Source organism: Dama dama, chromosome 25, assembly GCF_033118175.1.
Source record: "Dama dama isolate Ldn47 chromosome 25, ASM3311817v1, whole genome shotgun sequence".
Lineage (NCBI taxonomy): Eukaryota > Metazoa > Chordata > Mammalia > Artiodactyla > Cervidae > Dama > Dama dama.
The window spans coordinates 19,533,547-19,551,907 of NC_083705.1; positions in this window are offsets into that span (position 1 = coordinate 19,533,547).

Below are 18,361 nucleotides of genomic sequence, written 5' to 3' on the forward strand. Positions count from 1 at the left end.
GGCTCTTCCTCTCAGTTTTCTGAAATTGGGAGTAATGATGCCAATCAGACAGAATGTGTTAGGTAACATGAAAAAGGTATTTTAGATGTCAGTGTCACCTTCCTCCTTCTGATTCTTTTAGTTACCATATCTGCCAAGAAATGTGAATTACTCACTTTTTAAAGAAAGATTGCTTCTTGGGTAAACTTCTCCATCTCAATCAAAGGTATATCCAAAAGTATAGCACATTTATGAAATTGAATGGAATTTGTGAATATTCTGAATCTTGACTCCATGTAAGGTTTCCAAGAATAGTTTGCAAACCCAAAGCAAGAACTCTACCTGGTATATTGTTGGGAGTTTTCTATGCCTTTGAGCTTCTGATCTGCTCACCTCTGCAGTTGTTCTTAAGCTCTGGATGCATGATGGGCATTTTATAACATAGTAGCTTCTTGCAAGTACCCAGGGGTGCCCTTTGCTGGAATGAGTCTAGCCTGGTGAAGCTGCAACATTTGCTTCTGCCTCTGTGAAAGGACAGGTGATCACTACAGTTTCTTGACTGAGTCATCCGTCTGTACTTCTTGTGTTCCTATGTGTTTTTTTGGCTCTAGGGATGTGAATAAGAGAGATGAAGATTTTTCTCTTATGCATGGTTCTTATCATGGAGAAATGATGAAAAGAACTAAAAGTTTTTTTTGCCCATTTTTCAATTGTTATTTGTTGTTGCTGTTGTATGAGCTGTTTATATATTTTGGAAATTAAGCTCTTGTCAGTTGCATTGTTTGCAAATATTTTCTCCCAGTCTGCAGGTTGTCTTTTTGTCTTATGGTTTTCTTTGCTGTGCAAAAGCTTTTAAGTTTAATTAGGTCCCATTTGTTTTTACCATTGTTTCTATTGCCTTATGAGACTGACCTAGGAAACATTGATACAATTTATGTCAGAATGTTTTGCCTATGTTCTCTTCTAAGAATTTGATGGTGTCACTTCTCATATTTAAGTCTTTAAGCCATTTTAAGTTTATTTCTGTGTATGGTGTGAGGGAGTGTTCTAACTTCATTGATTTGCATGTGGCTGTCCAACTTCCCCCGCACCACTTGCTGAAGAGACTGTCGTCTTCCCATTGTATATTCTTGCCTCCTTTATTGAAGATTAATTGGCTGTAGGTGTCTGGGTTTATTTCTAGGATGTCTATTCTATTCCATTGATGCATGTCTGTTTTTTTTGTGTGTCAACACCATGCTGGTTTGATTACTGTAGCTTTGTAGTATGGTCCTGGACCAATTTTAATGATTTTCTGCTTTATCCAGGGAGATGCGTGATTTTCTCTGTTTTGGTGGAAAATGGGTAATAAAGAAGAACATATTCTAATTTTATCCAAAATGTAATTGACAAGATTCCAAGGGCAGAGGGTGCTGCTTTGTTAAGGGGAGATACTAAGAAAGGGAGATTATTTTGAGACAAATGAGAAGTTCTTAAAGAAATGCAAAGATAAAAGCCCAATGAGGAAGAGAAATTCTTAGTGCAAGTATATAGAGTACCTCTAAGTTTCCAATCTAAAAATAGCTTTTTGGTTGTAGTTTCCATTTGTGACTGACTCCTTGGTTCACAGCCACAAAGTATATGAAAATTCTTCTGTTAAAATGACATTTCCAGTATGCTAACTCATACATGCTGAAAACATTTTAATTAAAATATTCCTTGAAATGTACTAGGACAGAGGATCACAGTTTCCTATCTAATAAAAGCACGTCTACCCAGGAATAAATCCAGGGTTATGGTGACATCTGAGGATCCTTGTGTCCTTGCATATTATCAGAGATTTCAGAAATGATTCCTTTGCTCTCAGACTTCTTTTCCCTTTGGTTTCTATAAAGAAATGTACCTTTTTTTGGTTTGAAAATCCAGAATGAGTGATTTATGCCAGAATATATCCATGTATCTGACATCTGTTAGACATTAGCTTGTAAATTCCTGAACTATACTTGATACTCTTACAAATTTTCTACTCAAGTAAACTGTTCTATAGCAAAATTGGTCTTCTATGGATATATAAGTATTCATGTAGGAATTAGGGGGAAATTTTTTTTAAGGCTATTTAGAAATTTATCAGTGTTTGAAATCTACTATGAGCCAAGAACTGCACTAAATACAGGGATACATACTAGAAAAGAAATGCACAGCCTTGTAGGGGAGACCAGGGAATGAGCTGAATTTTCTCACACAGAAATAATAGATGAGATGAAGTGTGTGGAGGCTACAACGAAAATAGGTAGAAAGGTACTTCCCTTAATTCTGGAAATTAGAGTTCCCAAGTGATAAGGGAACAGAAATCTATTAAATAAAAATGAATTTGGCAATGTGGGAGGCTGGGGAAGGGTGAAACAGGAATGTTGGAGGAGCGAATGCTACTGAGACATGGGCAATCTGAGTGAAAAATAGTGAAGTTAGGAATGGAGAGCAAGGAACTGATTGTAGTTCAAGTCTCAATTATAGACAAATGTGAGATAAAATTTATACTCTAAATGCTTTGAAAATTCTGTGACACAAATTGAGGAAATTTACAATGTATATTATGTGAAGTGATTGAAACTGAGATCATGGGTAACACTTCTTACTAAGCCCTGTGTTGTCTTTTAGGCATCTTTCTTTTCTTGAGGCAGAAATGAGGAGTCACCAGAAGCATCAAGGGCTCTTGATTTGGATGGAGCCTAATAATACAGAGATCCAAACCTTTATCTAGTAGTGTGACAGGCAAATATTAATGCTAATTTTTGTAGCACTTCATAGCTTAACAAATATTTCCACTTACTCTTCGTGGCATTTCTGAGACTCAGAAGAAATGTAAAGCCCTAATTTGTGGTATTTGCCAGTTACTGTTATAGCCAATTTCAAGCTAACAACAGTTGAACAGCCACGCACAACATTCCTGAATATTTAACAGTCAGCTCTCTCCCACACCACTGTGCATAGTAGGTGAGACTCAGCTTCAGTTATTTTCATTCCAAGTTTTATCCCCCAAGGCTACTCTATCTTTAGTTCCTTGAATTCAATTTGGTCAAAAGGTGAAACTGCTGATAGGATCTGTGTTTTTGATTGGGAGTTTTCCTTAGCAAAGAAATTCAATGATCGTCTGTCTCTTTTTCTCCTTTAATTATCTAACACACATAACTCTCACTATGTGCCTTATAAATCTCACATAAAAATTTTGAGGTAGCTACGAATATGCATTTTTGCTAATGGCAATGAAAATGCAGACTGAGTGACTTAACCAGTGTCATACCAGTGCTAAATGCAGGAGCTGGGATTGGAACCCAGGTGCCCAGCTTGAATCTGTGCTTTTAACCAGTTTATACTGCTGCCTAAGTGTTCATGTCAGAAATACACCTACAGCATATTAATATCTCAGCCCATATGTCCTAGATAATTAAACCCGAGTCAAATTCTTACATGCTAACAATTTACTTAGATGTGAAATCCTAGGGAAGAGGCAATGATGTGAAAAGAGAGGAAGTTAACACAGAAGGAAAAAGCAAAAGCAAAGAAATGTGCTTCTGAGCTGCTCATAGCTTTCAGGAACTACTGCTTGGCCTCAGAGGATGTTTCCAGAGAAGTCACATGAAACTACATCTCTGAACAGTCCATTCAACAGAACAAAAGGAGAAGAATTTATCTCCTAGTGTTCACACCCATTGATCAAGGTCTGTCCCAAGGGATATAAACTCACATGTATTTTCTGCATTGTGCATACATGGATGCCAAGTGGGCCCTAAGATAACTCATGTCTCAATAGCAACAGAAAGCTCCTAAGTCAAGAAGCAAGAATCTAGAGGTATGGACTGTGGCCAGCTGCTCGTAGGTTGTGCCTAGGAGCGATTCCGGGGTCTAGATAGGCAGTCACTGAAGTGGCTTGTGATGCTGGCCAAGGCAGCAGGGATCTGGCTCCTTAAGCACAAGGTATTACTCCTCTCAAGGTCAAAATCAAGGCAAGTGGACAAAGCTGGAGTGATGCATGAATTAGTTGAGGTCATTTACCTTCCAAACTTCTGAGGATATTGAATGGAAGAGTATCAAATAGTATATACTACACTTAGGAATAGCAGCATGGACTAGGCCATATGTGGACTCAGTCCACAATTCATCTGCATGCTGCTGGTAATGAAGAAGGGCTTTAATGAAGAAAGGCATTATTCCTTCTGATACTACCAACCATGTAATTGCCAGCTGACTAGGAATACTGGTAAACTGAAACTTGGGACACAGGCCTAAGCCTCCTGAGGAAGTCAGAAAGGAACTTAGAAACATTTGAGTTGTCCCTTAAAGATACTTGAAGATCCTAAGAGGTCATAAATTAAATGTTTAATCTCCATCTATATTCTCATAATACTTTCATTGTTCATTACATGATACTTAAATTCTACCATATATTAAAATTATTTGACCTGAAACAATAGAATGTAAGTTCCTTGAAGGTACATCTCCCACATTTTCATCTTGATTCAATCAATGTACATTTCAATCAATATACATTTGTTGACTTGAATGCAATGTTGTATCCAGGGTCAGCTATATAAAGTTTGCAGAGCTCAAAGCAAAATGAAAACATTGAGCCCATGTTCAAAAAGCAGGAACAAGTGCCATTAAAGGTACAAAAACATAAAGATTTTTCCTTAAAAATATTTTATTATGAAACATAGTAAGAGTAAGGTCAATGCCTAAGTAATAACAGACACTTAAAGTTTACAAAAAGATATTTTTCATGACATAATTTCATAGAATACATAAATGCAATAAATTAGTATCTTGATTGCTCGTAAGATTATTTATTGGCTCAGTTTTCTACAAATTCAGGTCATCAAATTTATACTTTTAACAATATTGATATATTTATACTTTAAGTAATTTTGAAAGTGATGTCAGTCATTCTCAACAAATTCAAGATAGAAAATAATTTCTGATAATTTTTGATTTTGAGAAATCTGATGCATCTAGAGTTACTAGAGTTAGGAATATGTTATAGACTGTAACATTAGGCTACATTTCTGATAATTTCAAAATATATAAAATTTTCACACATCTAGAACTAATTTTTGTAGAACAACTTTTCTAAAAAGATGTAACTCTCTACAAAGCAGTTGATGTTAGCCTGAATTTAATTTCACATGTAAATTTATTCAAAGGCCTTTTAGTGTTTCCTCTGCTAGTTTCTGTCAGCTTGTAGCGTCTATACAAGAAACAAGTGACTTCATAATTTTTATATAGATTAAAACATATTCATGCATGCTACTGCCTTACCTTCAATTAAGCAGAAAGTTTAAATTTTAAAATTGTTTTCTTTGTTAATCACTGGTTCATCTAAAGCTTCACGTGAAAATAGTGTAGGGTTTTTCTACTCAGTGCTCCCATATTTTTATTAATTCCCCTTTCTAAGTTTGTAGACATTCTCTCTGCAATGTTTGGCAGCAATTTCCAAACTGGTGATTCTAAACTCTTTGAATTCTAATAACTCCATAAGAAGCTCTGTTTTGATGTCCTCATTTATGCTTCTGTTTTATAATAATTTACTTTTGAAGTTTACTGCCTAAATGTCCGTATCCTGTTCTAGTGCTCAAGTGGGAGAGCTAATATTTGTGTGGGCATAGCAAGGTCAGGCTCTAGGGACCAATGGGCAAGCTGGCCTCCCACCACGGGTTTCCTCGGGTCTCCTCCTTTGCCCTGGGACCCAGCTATTTCCGCTGCTGTGGCCACTGCCATACGTCTGGGTCGAGGTCATGGCCCAGCCAACCCCTGTGGGTCCATGGTACCCCAGTGCCCGAGGCTGCTCCTGCACGCAGGATGACTCGGACAACTGTCGGGCACCCTGCTCACTGTGCTACAGGGTTGCTGTCAAATCAGTTGTGTGTGTCTATTTGTGTGAGCATAGAAGATATACCAAGAGTTATTAAGAATTCTACAATGACAGCATAGCTCTGAACCAAGCACCGGGCCCTTCTTGGCCTAGAGCCTTGTGCAACTGAACTGATCAAAAGAATAAGTCTCATGTCCAGAAGACATACTAAGCCCCCAAGAAATATTTGTCGAAGTTTGACTTGTTGTCTCCTGGATTCTCTCTACTGCTTTGTAATTAGCATGTAGAGCAAAGAGAAGAAGGTCAGTAAGTGCCAGCACCCACTTCTGAATGCATCAGAGGGTTCCCCACCCCTAGCCCGTCCTTCCCAAATATTTAAAATGCAGGAAGGGGAAGAAAGTCTCAGTAACACTTTGAATGTCACTTGCCATGGGAAATAAAGGACATAAAGCAAAAATATTATGACAACCTTGGGCTCTTGGCCAAACTCTTCCACAGGTCATTCTTTGCCTGGAAGGAGTACTCAGGTACACCGTCACACAGGTCAGTCCAAGGAACACAGATATGCTGCTTCCTCAATTGGGCTGTTTGAGTGACAGACTATCAAGCTGGCAGGTGATGGCTCAGTCTACAGGGGCACTGCGCTGTAGGATTAACTCGTGTCCGAATTACCCAGAGTAGAGTCTCCTTCCCTGGACGTTGCAGGCTGGACAGCCATGCTGTCGGGCCTGAGTTCCCTGCTGCATTCTGCTCATGCAGGACGACAGGCCTTGTAGCAGACTGAAGGCACTGCGTAACAGATAATACTGATCAGGGCTGAACACTGGACGACGCCAAGGTCTGCAGTGTTAGAAACCTTCTGGGGTTTTCTTTTAATCCGTTCATTGAACCTCTTGCTTTCTGTTTGGTAGGCAACCGATGGTGGCTCCCTCCCTCATGTTTTTATTTGTTTTTTTCCCCACTTCACATTCAAGCTTTTAAAAATCTCATTGTTACCTGGGTATTGGGTGGATGGGTTTGGGGAAGTGTGAGCTTAGAAAGATGAAAACTGTTTCTCAGAATGGCAGAATAGACCTTGGTTCTGTTGCAGACTGGTAGATTCTACAGGTATAGTAACTTTGTGTGTGTATTTAGAAGTATTGTTACATAGAGCATATTTTGAGATCCTCTCTCTAATTAGCAAAAAGTACCTGGTGAAAGGAGGAGTCAGTTCTATCTAGGGTTATGGTAAGGAGAAAGTCTTTGATGGGGTTGCTTGTGCTTTGGCAATGGTGTGGTCACTGGGGATGCTCCTAAGGATGTGATTAGCAACTTACTCTTGAGTCTGTCTATTTATCAATATTTCTCTCTATCCATCAATTATTAAATTACAAAGCAATACACAACAAAATGTGTACAAGGGGAATATTAATGATAGTATTCATAATACCTTTGTAATATCATTTGTAATGATAGTATAATAAAAATACAGTATTTGTACTGTTTGGCAGAGTAACTAGCATTAATGGTTTTGTGTGAATAATATTGTATTTATATGTTGTTTGGTTTTCTTAACAAAAAATTATCCGAAAACACTGCGTACCTGGTTGTTCTCATTTAGTAATACCCAGGGTCATGGTCAATATTTTATGGTCAATTCACGTAGCCTTAGCTAATTCTTTCTAATGTCTACATTATATCCAAAGTATGTCTGTACTGCGTTGGAGACTGTTTTTATTTTCAGATTTTTATCCTTTGATCAATGCTCCAATAAATATTTTCGTAGTCACATTCTTAGGCATGATGTAGCATGCTGAAAAGGTGGAAAGCCTACCCTGCACCCCAAACTGATGTTGTATTGATATATTCGTGTTGTTCATTAGACACATGCACTGTTAAGTTCCTGCAGTGTGGCTTGTCTGAATGAAAATGTGCTCTAAAATAACATGCCAGATTTCAAGGACTTAGTATGTAAAAAAATTTAAGTATCTCTAATAATCTTATATATAGAAATGGTATATGTTAGATATAATAGGTTAAACAGATTGTATTACTAAAATTAATTACACCTGTTTCTTTTTCTTTTTTAAAATGTGGCTACAAGAAAATTTAAAATTACACATATGGCTCACATCTGTGGCTGCATTGTATTTCTGTTGAAGAGGAGTGTTAACAAATGCTTGAAAATTTCCCAAATGACATCAAATCACTGTTCTGAATAGCTGTTTTGCCTTGTTTTGATATGATTTTTGAACAGGTAATATACGAACACAGCACAAAAGTCAAAAGGGTATAAGAAGTATTTCTATTCTTTTCTATTCTATTGCTGCTGTAACAAATTATCAGAAAATGAGTGGCTTACCAACATACATTTACTCTTTTAGAGCTCTGGAAGTCAGAAGTCTGAAATGGGTCACACTGGGCTAAGATTAAGCTGTCTCATCACTTCCAGAGGCTTGCTTGCCTTTGCCAACTTCTAGAGGTTGCCTGCATTCCTTGGTTTGTGGGCCCCAGCCATATTCAAGGCCATCAGTGATAGGTTACTTCTCCTACTCTGATCCCTTTCTGTCTTCCTTTTCTACTTTTTTTTAAGCCAACGTTATAGAGACGTAATTTACATATCATACACCTGACTCACTTAAATGGCTTTGTGTATAATCACAAAGTTGTATATCCATGACCACTATCAATTTTAGAACATATTCAGCACATCCAAAAGAAACCTTGTACTCATCACCTCCTCTGTAATTCTCCTTCCTCCCTAATCCCTGGGAGCCACTAATCTATTTTCTGACTTCTATGGATTTGCCTATTCTGGATTTTTCCTATGAGTGGAACCATATGTGATCCCTGGTGACTGGCTTCTTTCACTTATCATGATGCTTTTGCAATCCATCTGTGTTGTTGTATGTATGGGTACTTCATTTCTTTTTATTAATCAAGTAATATTCCAATTGGGTTTCCCTTGTAGCTTAGTCGGTAAAGAATCTGCCTGCAATGCAGGAGACCCAGGTTTGATTCCTGGATTGGGAAGAGCCCCTGGAGAAGAAAATGGCAATCTACTCCAGGATTCTTGCCTGGAGAAATCCATGGACAGAAGAGCCTGGCAGGCTACAGTCCATGAGATTCAAAGAGTCGGACACAACTTAACAACTAAACCACCACCAATATTCCAATGTCTCCCTTTTCTACTTGTAAAGACTCTTGTGACTCCTTGGCCCACCTGGACAGTCTAGGATAATTGTCCTATCTTATGGTCAGATCTTTAGCAACCTTAGGTCCATCTGCAATCTTAATTCCCTCTTGCCATTGAGCATAATAACTCGGTCATAGGTTCTGGAGGTTAGCATGTGGATGTCATTGTAGGGGGTCATTATTCTGCTGATCAGAGTGCTGCCCTCTCCAGGACATGCTGTTTAGAACACAACACAAGTGCCTTTCTCTCCAGAGGTAGCCCTGTTGCTAGTATCTTTTATATCCTCAAGTCATATGCTATGCATATGCAAATGTGTTCTTAAAAACATATTTCTTAAAAATACCAAGAGTAGCACATACTATGCACTACCTACTGTATATATTCTTTCACCTTGTTTCCTGTTTTTGGTTTTCTAGTCTTAGATCTATCTTAGAGATTATATTAGTTTCCTAGAACTATTGTAACAAATTCCCACAAACTGGGTGACTAGAAACAACAGAAATATATTCTCCATGGTTCTGGAGGGCTGATATCCAAGATCAAGGTGGCCACAGGGATGTGCGCCCACCAGAGGCTCTACAGGAGAATCTGTTCCTTGCGTCTCCCAGCTTTTGGTAACTCTAGACGGTCCTTGGCTGTGGTTGCATCACTCCAGTATGTGCCTCCATCTTCACTTGTCCTTCTCCCTTTCTGTCTGTTATTAAGGATACTTATCATTGGATTTAGGGCTTTCCTGGTGGCTCAGTTGGTAAAGAATCCGCCTGCCAATGCAGGAGACCTGGGTTTGATCCCTGGGTCAGGAAGACTCCCTGGAGAAGGAAATGACTACCCCCTCTAGTATGCTTGCCTGAGAAAGTCCAGGAACAGAGGAGCCTGGCAAGCTACAGTTCATGGCATTACAAAGAATCAGACACATCTGAATCAACTATGCATGCATGTGGGATTCTGCTGGGGGTAGAAATAAGTAAAGGACCCTAAGAAGGGATGTCAGGAACACTCGCTACTGTGGACCTGGAGAATCTTTCTTAGTGACGGAGGCACTGAAATCCTGCTGAAATATTTTAGCAAGATCCTCTTCAAACTTGTGAGGGGACTCAAGGTCACTCCCCGATGAGGATTTAGGACAGAGCCCTTGCTGGCTCTTTCCAGGCGCTCTTGACCACGTCAGGGGGCGGGGAGCTTGCTTTAACAATGAGGCCATGTTGACAGACTGCTTGAGGATCCCGAGAGAAAGGTGTGTGGTGGCCAGGTTTGCCCAGGTCAGGAGCAGCCTCTTCTCCTCTGGGAAGAATGAAAATCCTGGAACCTATTTATTGTTTAACCGAGAGTGTGCCAGTGGGACACACACCCTGCAACTCTGTGGCTGCCTCTGGTCAAATCCCCCTCCATGTGGGATTTCAACTGTCACGTTTTACACCCTCTCTTTCTTCCCCTACAGATTCTACAGGTGAGAAGTTGACATGCGAGTTCCAGTTTGGTTCATTTACCAGCTTCCCTGCCCCCTCAGAACACACACACACACACACACACACCTACCTTGAAAAGAAATCATGTCAGGTGAACTTGGACTATTGTGTTTCTTTGGTAAGGCTTTTAGATAAAAAGCCTGCTTACAGTGGCTCCCAGCCCAGAGGCCGTTTGCACAGATTTTATTACACAAAGGCAGAATTCAGGTAGGCCTTCCAACAAGGGCATATTGTATCATTGTCGCTTTGTCGGGAGGCCTGTTAATGGTTTACACACTCTGTCCTCCAGTTTAAACAGAGCCTCCCTCCCGCTCCCCGCGGCTCTCCTCACTCATCTGGTGTCTGCCCCCTCCCCCTGGAACTGCTGCCGGCTTCACACGTGACCCCACACCCTCAGGGCCTCAGGGCTCGGGTCCAGCCGGCATCACGAGGCCTGAGAGGTGGGGCAGTGGGCACCTCGGGCCTGACAGGACCGAGCAGCAGCCCTCCCACCCCCCAAGGAAGTAACTGCTTCAGTGCCCGCTGGGTGACTTTCTTCCTCTCTGAGAACTGGGCTGGACCGCTGGGTGTTCTCTCAGATCACTCAGTCAAGCAACCGGATCGTGAAATAAGGCAGCCCAGCGTTCAAGGTCTTGTGTCTGTCTGGCCCTTTCTAGAATTACTCCTGTTACTCCTCACAAGGACCCTAGGAGGCTCTGTGATTGACACCATTCATGCAGATGAGTACAGAGAGATGGAGACACGAGCCCAAGGCCACATCCTGTTAGGAAGCAGCTTCCGCCCTAGCCATTCTTCTTCTTGGCCCCACCTAGCCCTGTTTGGGACACACACAGGAGGGTCTGGAGGGGGAGGGGGACGAAAAGCGGTGTGAATTGGGGGTAAGGGGCCACTCCTCTGATTAGGTCCATAATATCAGAACCATGTGATACCTCATCACAGGCTCTGTCCCCATGAGACTAGATACCTGGGTGAATTCTAAGGGAAGGGTGGCTGCTGATCTCTGCAAACAGCCCTTTAATATTGAGAATGGCTTCTTTTTTTTTTTTTTGCCAGGCCTAGTAGCATGCAGGATCTTAGTTCCCCAACCAGGAACGGAACCTGTGCCCCCTGCAGTGGAAGCACAAAGTCTTAATCAGTGGACCACCAGGGAATTTGCAAGGATGGCCTTTTCTTTATCATAATTGACCCCACCCTCCTACACACCTAAAGTGGATATGAAAAGAGAGCAGATACTGTGTGTCAATTTTAAGGAGGATTCCCAGACCCTCTCTTTTTGGATCCATGCTGACCTTGTTCTCTCAAAAGTGCCGTCCAAAGCATCTTCCTGGTCCTGTGAATCCTCACATGATAGGGTCCTAATGAGGGCCAGTCAATTATTATTTGTACTGGGCCCCCTGGGGAACTCCCGTGTGCCTTTCCTATAATCATTTATCTCCTTGCAATTGTCGCCACTCTTTGTAGCAATGACCAGCACCATTAATAGTCTGTCAAGTGCTTAGCTAATCTGTTCCTTGGGTCAGAACTGGGGCAGCTACCTATGTGCAGAGGAGCTCACGTTGTATGAGTGATGGAGAGATGGGAGGGTCCCCATCCCTAAGAACTTCGTCATTTCTGAGGAGCTCCACAGCTCCCAGGATCTTACCACTGGGTTCCGGGCTCACATTAAGCATTTTCCTCTCTAGGCCTGTGTCTCCATTAAAACTGAGTTGAGTTGCATGGACCAGAAACCCATCTTGAGCGGTGGAACCAAACTGTTTGTTTTTCTCTTGTAACGAGGAGACTTGAGCTATCTAGTGCAGGATGGAACCCCAGGGGAAGGAAACTGCAGGGCCCCCCCCCAACCCCAGGCTCTTGCTGAAGCACCTTCTAGGTGTGGCTCTTTTCTTCACACTTACGAGATGGAAGCTACTTTTCTGCTTCAAATCACACCCTCAGTCCAGGTGCCAGTTATGTCTGACCACATTTAGTGACAGTCTCCTTCTGAAACCTCCACCCAGCAGACTTCCTATCCTATCTCATATCCACCTCTAGCTGAGTCGATGTTTGAGGAGGTCCATATTTTCAACCGGGTACCTTGCTTCCTTGGACAAAGCTGAATGTCCTCCTAGTAAGAAAAAAAGAAGATTGGCTCCAAAGTAAGGAATGAGCAAGGTCTGCCACACCATCTTTTGAACAGGGACATGTTTTAAAAAATTAGCACATTCTGTCTGATACCATCATAAAAATCGGGGTGTAGTACACAGATATTGTTTTTCTCAAAGGAAGCAAAAGCAACATTGGGACTCTTTGCAGAGTTGGGATTGTTGGACAAAGGTCAGGGAATAGAGAACTAAAACTTTCTCCTCTTCACAAATTTGCTTAGGGTTGGCCTTGCTTCTGAAACATGGTCATGCTTTCTCTTGCCCAGGGTTTCTGAACCTCCACCCTGTTTGCGTCTTGGATGGGGTCATGCTTGGATGCAAGGGCTTCTCTGTGCATCGTAGGATGTTTATCCTGGCCTCGGCCCACTGCATGCCGGTAATACTGCCCTCTACGGTAACACTGCCCCTACTCCCAGTGGTGATAACCAAAACTATTTTCAGACTTTGCCAAATTGCCCCTGGTTAAGAATTACCACTCCAGCCTATTTTGCACCACAGAAATTTGATGACAGAACTCATCTTTTTCCTGGTTTTGAAATGAGAAGTGTGAAATTGACCTGCTCTCCAGCAGTGGACCCAGGCCAAGTAGGGCAGCGGTGGGATTGCCTCCCGGCAAGGTTTGTCCTGCACATCTGCATGACAGCTGACTTGGCTTCAGCGGGCTTGGCCAGGATGGCACCTGCAGGGTGGCCTCCTCAGCCCCTTGGATTCAAAGCCTAGCTCTCCACGGGCAGAACTCGTGGTAGCCAGCAGATCAGGCTGGTGCAAAAGTAGGGTTTGCAGATTTAGCAAATTAAAAATATAGGATGCCCACCTAAATTTGAATTTCAGATATGCCGGGTCTCTCAGGTTTGTCTGACTCTTTGTGACCCCATGGACTGCAGTCCCCCAGATTCCTCTATCCATGGGATCTTTTCAGGCAAGAATACCGGAGCAGGACGCCAGTTCCTCCTCCAGGGGATCTTCCTGAGCCAGGGATCGAACCTGTGTCTCTTGTGTCTCCTGCATTGGCAGGTGGATTCTTCACCACTGCACCACCTGGGAAGCCCTGAATTTCAGATAAACACAAATAAGATTTTTTACTATAAGTGTGTCCCATCAAACCCTAAGTGGGAGCAATATTGCCCTGTTATCTGGGTGCCATAGAGTGTGTTCCCTGAACAAGGGGCAGGATTGTTTTACCAGAAAAAAATCCAGGTCTTCACCAGACTCTCCAAGGCTCAACTGCTGGCCATGGCAGGGAGCACTGATGTTCCTCCTGAAAACATTCCAAGTGTTTCCGAGAGAGAGTCCCCTGATGATTAGGCTTTTTGGGCCACTGCAGAGTATAAGGGCCTACAATGCCCCGTGCACACCGGGGGCTCTTTAGAGTCCCAGTAAACATTAGCAGGTTAAAGTCTGGAGAAAATCCTGCATGAAGGAAACCTGTTTGACTTTGTCTATAGCAGGCTTCCCAAAATTTTCTGAGAGTTTTTCTTGCCTAGCAGCTCTTACCAGAATATACTTGAGCATTTAATGTCCATGCAGATAACCACAGAGGCAGACATTCGACAAATATTTGTTATGCATATGTACTGCACTAGGTAGGCCAAGTGCCTGGGATATAGAAATTTGTCATTCTTTTGTAGTTCTTAAATCAGTTGTAAATATTTAATTAACTGTAATTATTTGTTTAGTCTAACTCCCCCAGTGAAAGTCCCATGAGATCAGGGACACAGCCCCTCCTGCCCATTATCCTATGGCCAGCCCCTACAGTTCCTGGCCCATTGTAGATGTTCAACAAATATTGTTTGAATAAATAGAGAAAAATACAGTCTTTGCCCTTGGAGAAATTCCCATCTATAAAATGGTTCTCATGGAACTGCAGAGCAAAATCATGGAAGTTTAAAACAAACAAACAAAAAATAAGGTCCCTACCATTGGAAAGAATATAACCAGATTGGGAGATGGTGCTTTATAGACAGAGCTGAGAATTGAAACAGTGCCCTAGACTCCTCGAGAAACACACCCCCATAACCACCCATCAGATTAGATTCCTTGTTTGAATTCTCTACTTTGTCTCTCTAGGCTAGCAAGTCTGAGGCTAGGCTGGGCCCCTGAGAGGCCTCAGGAAGAGGGCTAGGTTCTCACCAGAGGCAAAACTAAGAGAGCTTATTTAAGAAAAAAAATCTAAGCTTCTAGAATATGTTGGTTTGATGGATATGAAGTAGGTGACGTTTCGAGAAGGCGTTTAAATTCCTTTTGGGAACTAGCGCCTGGGCTCCAACCTTCGTTCAGCTCTAACTCTTCTCTTCCTTCCATGAGCTCCTTGCCGCTCACAGTTTCAGTTCTTGGCTTTTCCTGAGATACATCAAATGCCTGTTCCAGCCCCAGATGGGTTTGTGGTCTCCCTGAGTGTCACCTCCCATCACTGCCCCTCATTTTAACTGGTAGGAAACCATCTGCCCGGGGGGTTCCCTGTTGGTTCAGCGGTAAGGAATCCACATGCCAATGCAGGAAACCCAAGAGACGCAGCTTCGATCCCTGGGTGAAGATCTCCTGGAGTAGGAAATGCCAACCCTTTCCAGTATTCTTGCCTGGAAAATTCTATGAACAGAGGAGCTTGGCAGGCTATAGTCCAGGGGGTTAGACAAAGAATGGGACACTGCTGAGCACACATGCAGTCACGCGTGCATGCGTGCATGCACACACACACACACACACACCCCCATCTGCTTGGGGAAGCTTTTCCAGGGAAGACTTTCCAGACACACTCACACACACACACACACACACACACACACACACACACACACACACTTACAGAATTTCTACTTACATGGGGTTATTAAAAAACCTGACTATTTTATTTCTGCAGAATGCTTTTAACAAGACTTCAGTCTAAATATAACTACGCCCCATACAGACACCTGAACTCAGCATCTTAGGAGCTGTTTGTTACATTTATAGTGCCTAGAAACATATTTTTCAGTGATTTGGGGTATCTTTTGTACTGAATTTTAGTGGTGATGTATAAAGTCTTTGTTTACCGGTGTGTGTATGTTTTTAAGCAAGTGTCCATTCAGCATCACAGCAGTCCTTTGCAGCTGTCCTGCACTGCCGGCTAATAGAGGGCAGTGTCAAACTCAGACGGTGACCTCCACACTCTTCTTTTCTGGCTGACTTCTGGGGAAGATCAGGCTCATAGGAACCTACTAGCCACTCTTAAGGAAATGATGGCTTTGAATTCTTCAAAGTATGTTAGGATAATAGAATCCAATACATACTAAAATAAATAAATAAAGAGGGGTGGCACTCTTCTGTTGGTTTTCAGGTTCAAATTTCACTGATTTCTACTCATTATTTCTTGACGTTGTCTTGGTTTGGGTTTAACTTGCTCTGTCTTTACTAGTTTCTTAAGGAACTTTGATAACCAATTTGGAAACGTCCCCCTTTTATAATATAAGCAACTGGTGCTATACATTTTCCTCTAACTACTGCCTTAACTGTATCCCATACATTTTGATATGGCTTACTTTTATATCTATTTTATTAAAGTCATTTTAACTTCCCTTGAGAAACTGGGCAATTTAGAAACACATAGCTTAATTTCTAAATATTTTAAGATATCTTTCTGTTATTCCTAGTTTAATTCTCTTATGGTCAGAGGCTGTTTTTCTGGTATGATTTTCCCATGTTTTTAATTTATTAAGATTTAGTTTATGCCTAGAATATGGCCTTTCTTCATGAAAGGTCCTTGTGCACTTATAAAAAATGTGTATTCTGCCATTGTTAAATGCAATATTCTATAGATTTCAATTAGGTCATTTCACATACTCTTTGCTCCTACTGATTTTCTGTCTATTTTTGTATTAGTAACAGAGAGAAGAATGTGGAAGCCTTTAGGTGTGATGAGCAATTTCTCCTTTCATTTCTGCCAATTTCTGATTCAAGTATCTTAATGCTCTGGTGTTAGGTACATTTGGGATGTTGTCTTTTGGATAGTTCAGTTCAGTTGCTCAGTCACGTCCAACTCTTTGCAACCCCATGGACTGCCACATGCCAGGCTTCCTTGTCCATCACCAACTCCTGGAGCTTGCTCAAACTCATGTACATCGAGCTGATAATGCCATCCAGCCATCTCATCCTCTGTCGTCCCCTTCTCCTTCCGCCTTCAATCTTTCCCGGCATCAGGGTCTTTTCCAATGAGTCAGTTCTTCGCATCAGGTGGCCCAAGTATTGGAATTTCAGCTTCATCATCAGTCCGTTCAATGAATGCACAGGGCTGATTTCCTTTAGGATGGACTGGTTGGATCTCCTTGCAGTCCAAGGGACTCTCAAGAGTCTTCTCCAGCACCACAGTTCAAAAGCATCAATTCTTCGGCGCTCAGCTTTCTTTATAGCCCAACTCTCACATCCATACATGACTACTGGAAAAACCATAGCCTTGACTAGATGGACCTTTGTTGGCAAAGTAACGTCTCTGCTTTTTAACATACTGTCTAGGTTGGTCATAGCGTTTCTTCCAAGGAGTAAGCGTCTTTTAATTTCATGGCTGAAGTCACCATCTGCAGTGATTTTGGAGCCCCCCAAAATAAAGTCTGACACTGTTTCCATTGTTTCCCCATCTATTTGCCATGAAGTGATGGGACCAGATGCCTTGATCTTAGTTATCTGAATGTTGAGTTTTAAGTCAACTTTTTTCACTCTCTATTTCTTCTTTGCTTTCTGCCATAAGGGTGGTGTCATCTACATATCTGAGGTTGTTGATATTTCTCCCAGCACTCTTGATTCCAGCTTGTGCTTCATTCAGGCCAGCATTTTGCATGATGGGCTCTGCATTTAAGTTAAATAAGCAGGGTGACAATATACAGCCTTGATGTACTCCTTTCCTGATCTGGAACCAGTCCATTGTTCCATGTCCGGTTCTAACTGTTGCTTCTTGACCTACATACAGATTTTTCAGGAGGCAGGTCAGGTGGTCTGGTATTCCCATCTCTTTCAGAATTTTCCACAGTTTATTGTGATCCACACAGTCAAAGGCTTTGGCATATTCAATAAAGCAGAAGTAGATGTTTTTCTGGAATGTTGGGAATTTAATCTCTGGTTCCTCTGCCTTTTCTAAATCCAGCTTCAACATCTGGAAGTTCACAGTTCATGTACTGTTGAAGCCTGGCTTAGAGAGTTTTGAGCATTACTTTGCTAGCTTGTGAGATGAGCACAATTGTGCATGAACATTCTTTGGCATTGCCTTTCTTTGGGATTGGAATGAAAACTGACCTTTTCCAGTCCTGTGGCCACTGCTGAGTTTTCCAAATTTGTTGGCATGTTGAGTGCAGCACTTTAACAGCATCATCTGCAGGATTTGAAATGGCTCAACTGGAATTCCATCTTTTGTCTTTGGGATAACTAACCCCTTTATCAGTATGCAGTATTCTTCTTTGTCCCAGGGGTCAGAGGGTTTTTTTCTCATCCCAGTTGCAATGGGCTATTGCCTTTTCCCCACAGTAATTTAAGACTTTTGTTCTGTAGAGAGGAAGCCAGGGGAGAATCCAGGCAAAGCTTCACACCTTTCTTGTCGTGGCTGCTCTTCTTCTCTGGCAGTGTGTACCTGCAGGGACTTTTTCCCAGGACTCTCACCAGTCTTTTCTATGAGTGTCCTCTGAGGCCAGTGGAGAAGAATCAGCATGAATTTCGTTATATCTATGGCTCCCAGGATTCTATATTGTCTTATTAGCCCATGCTCAACCACTGCCAATCAATTCATTCATAATTT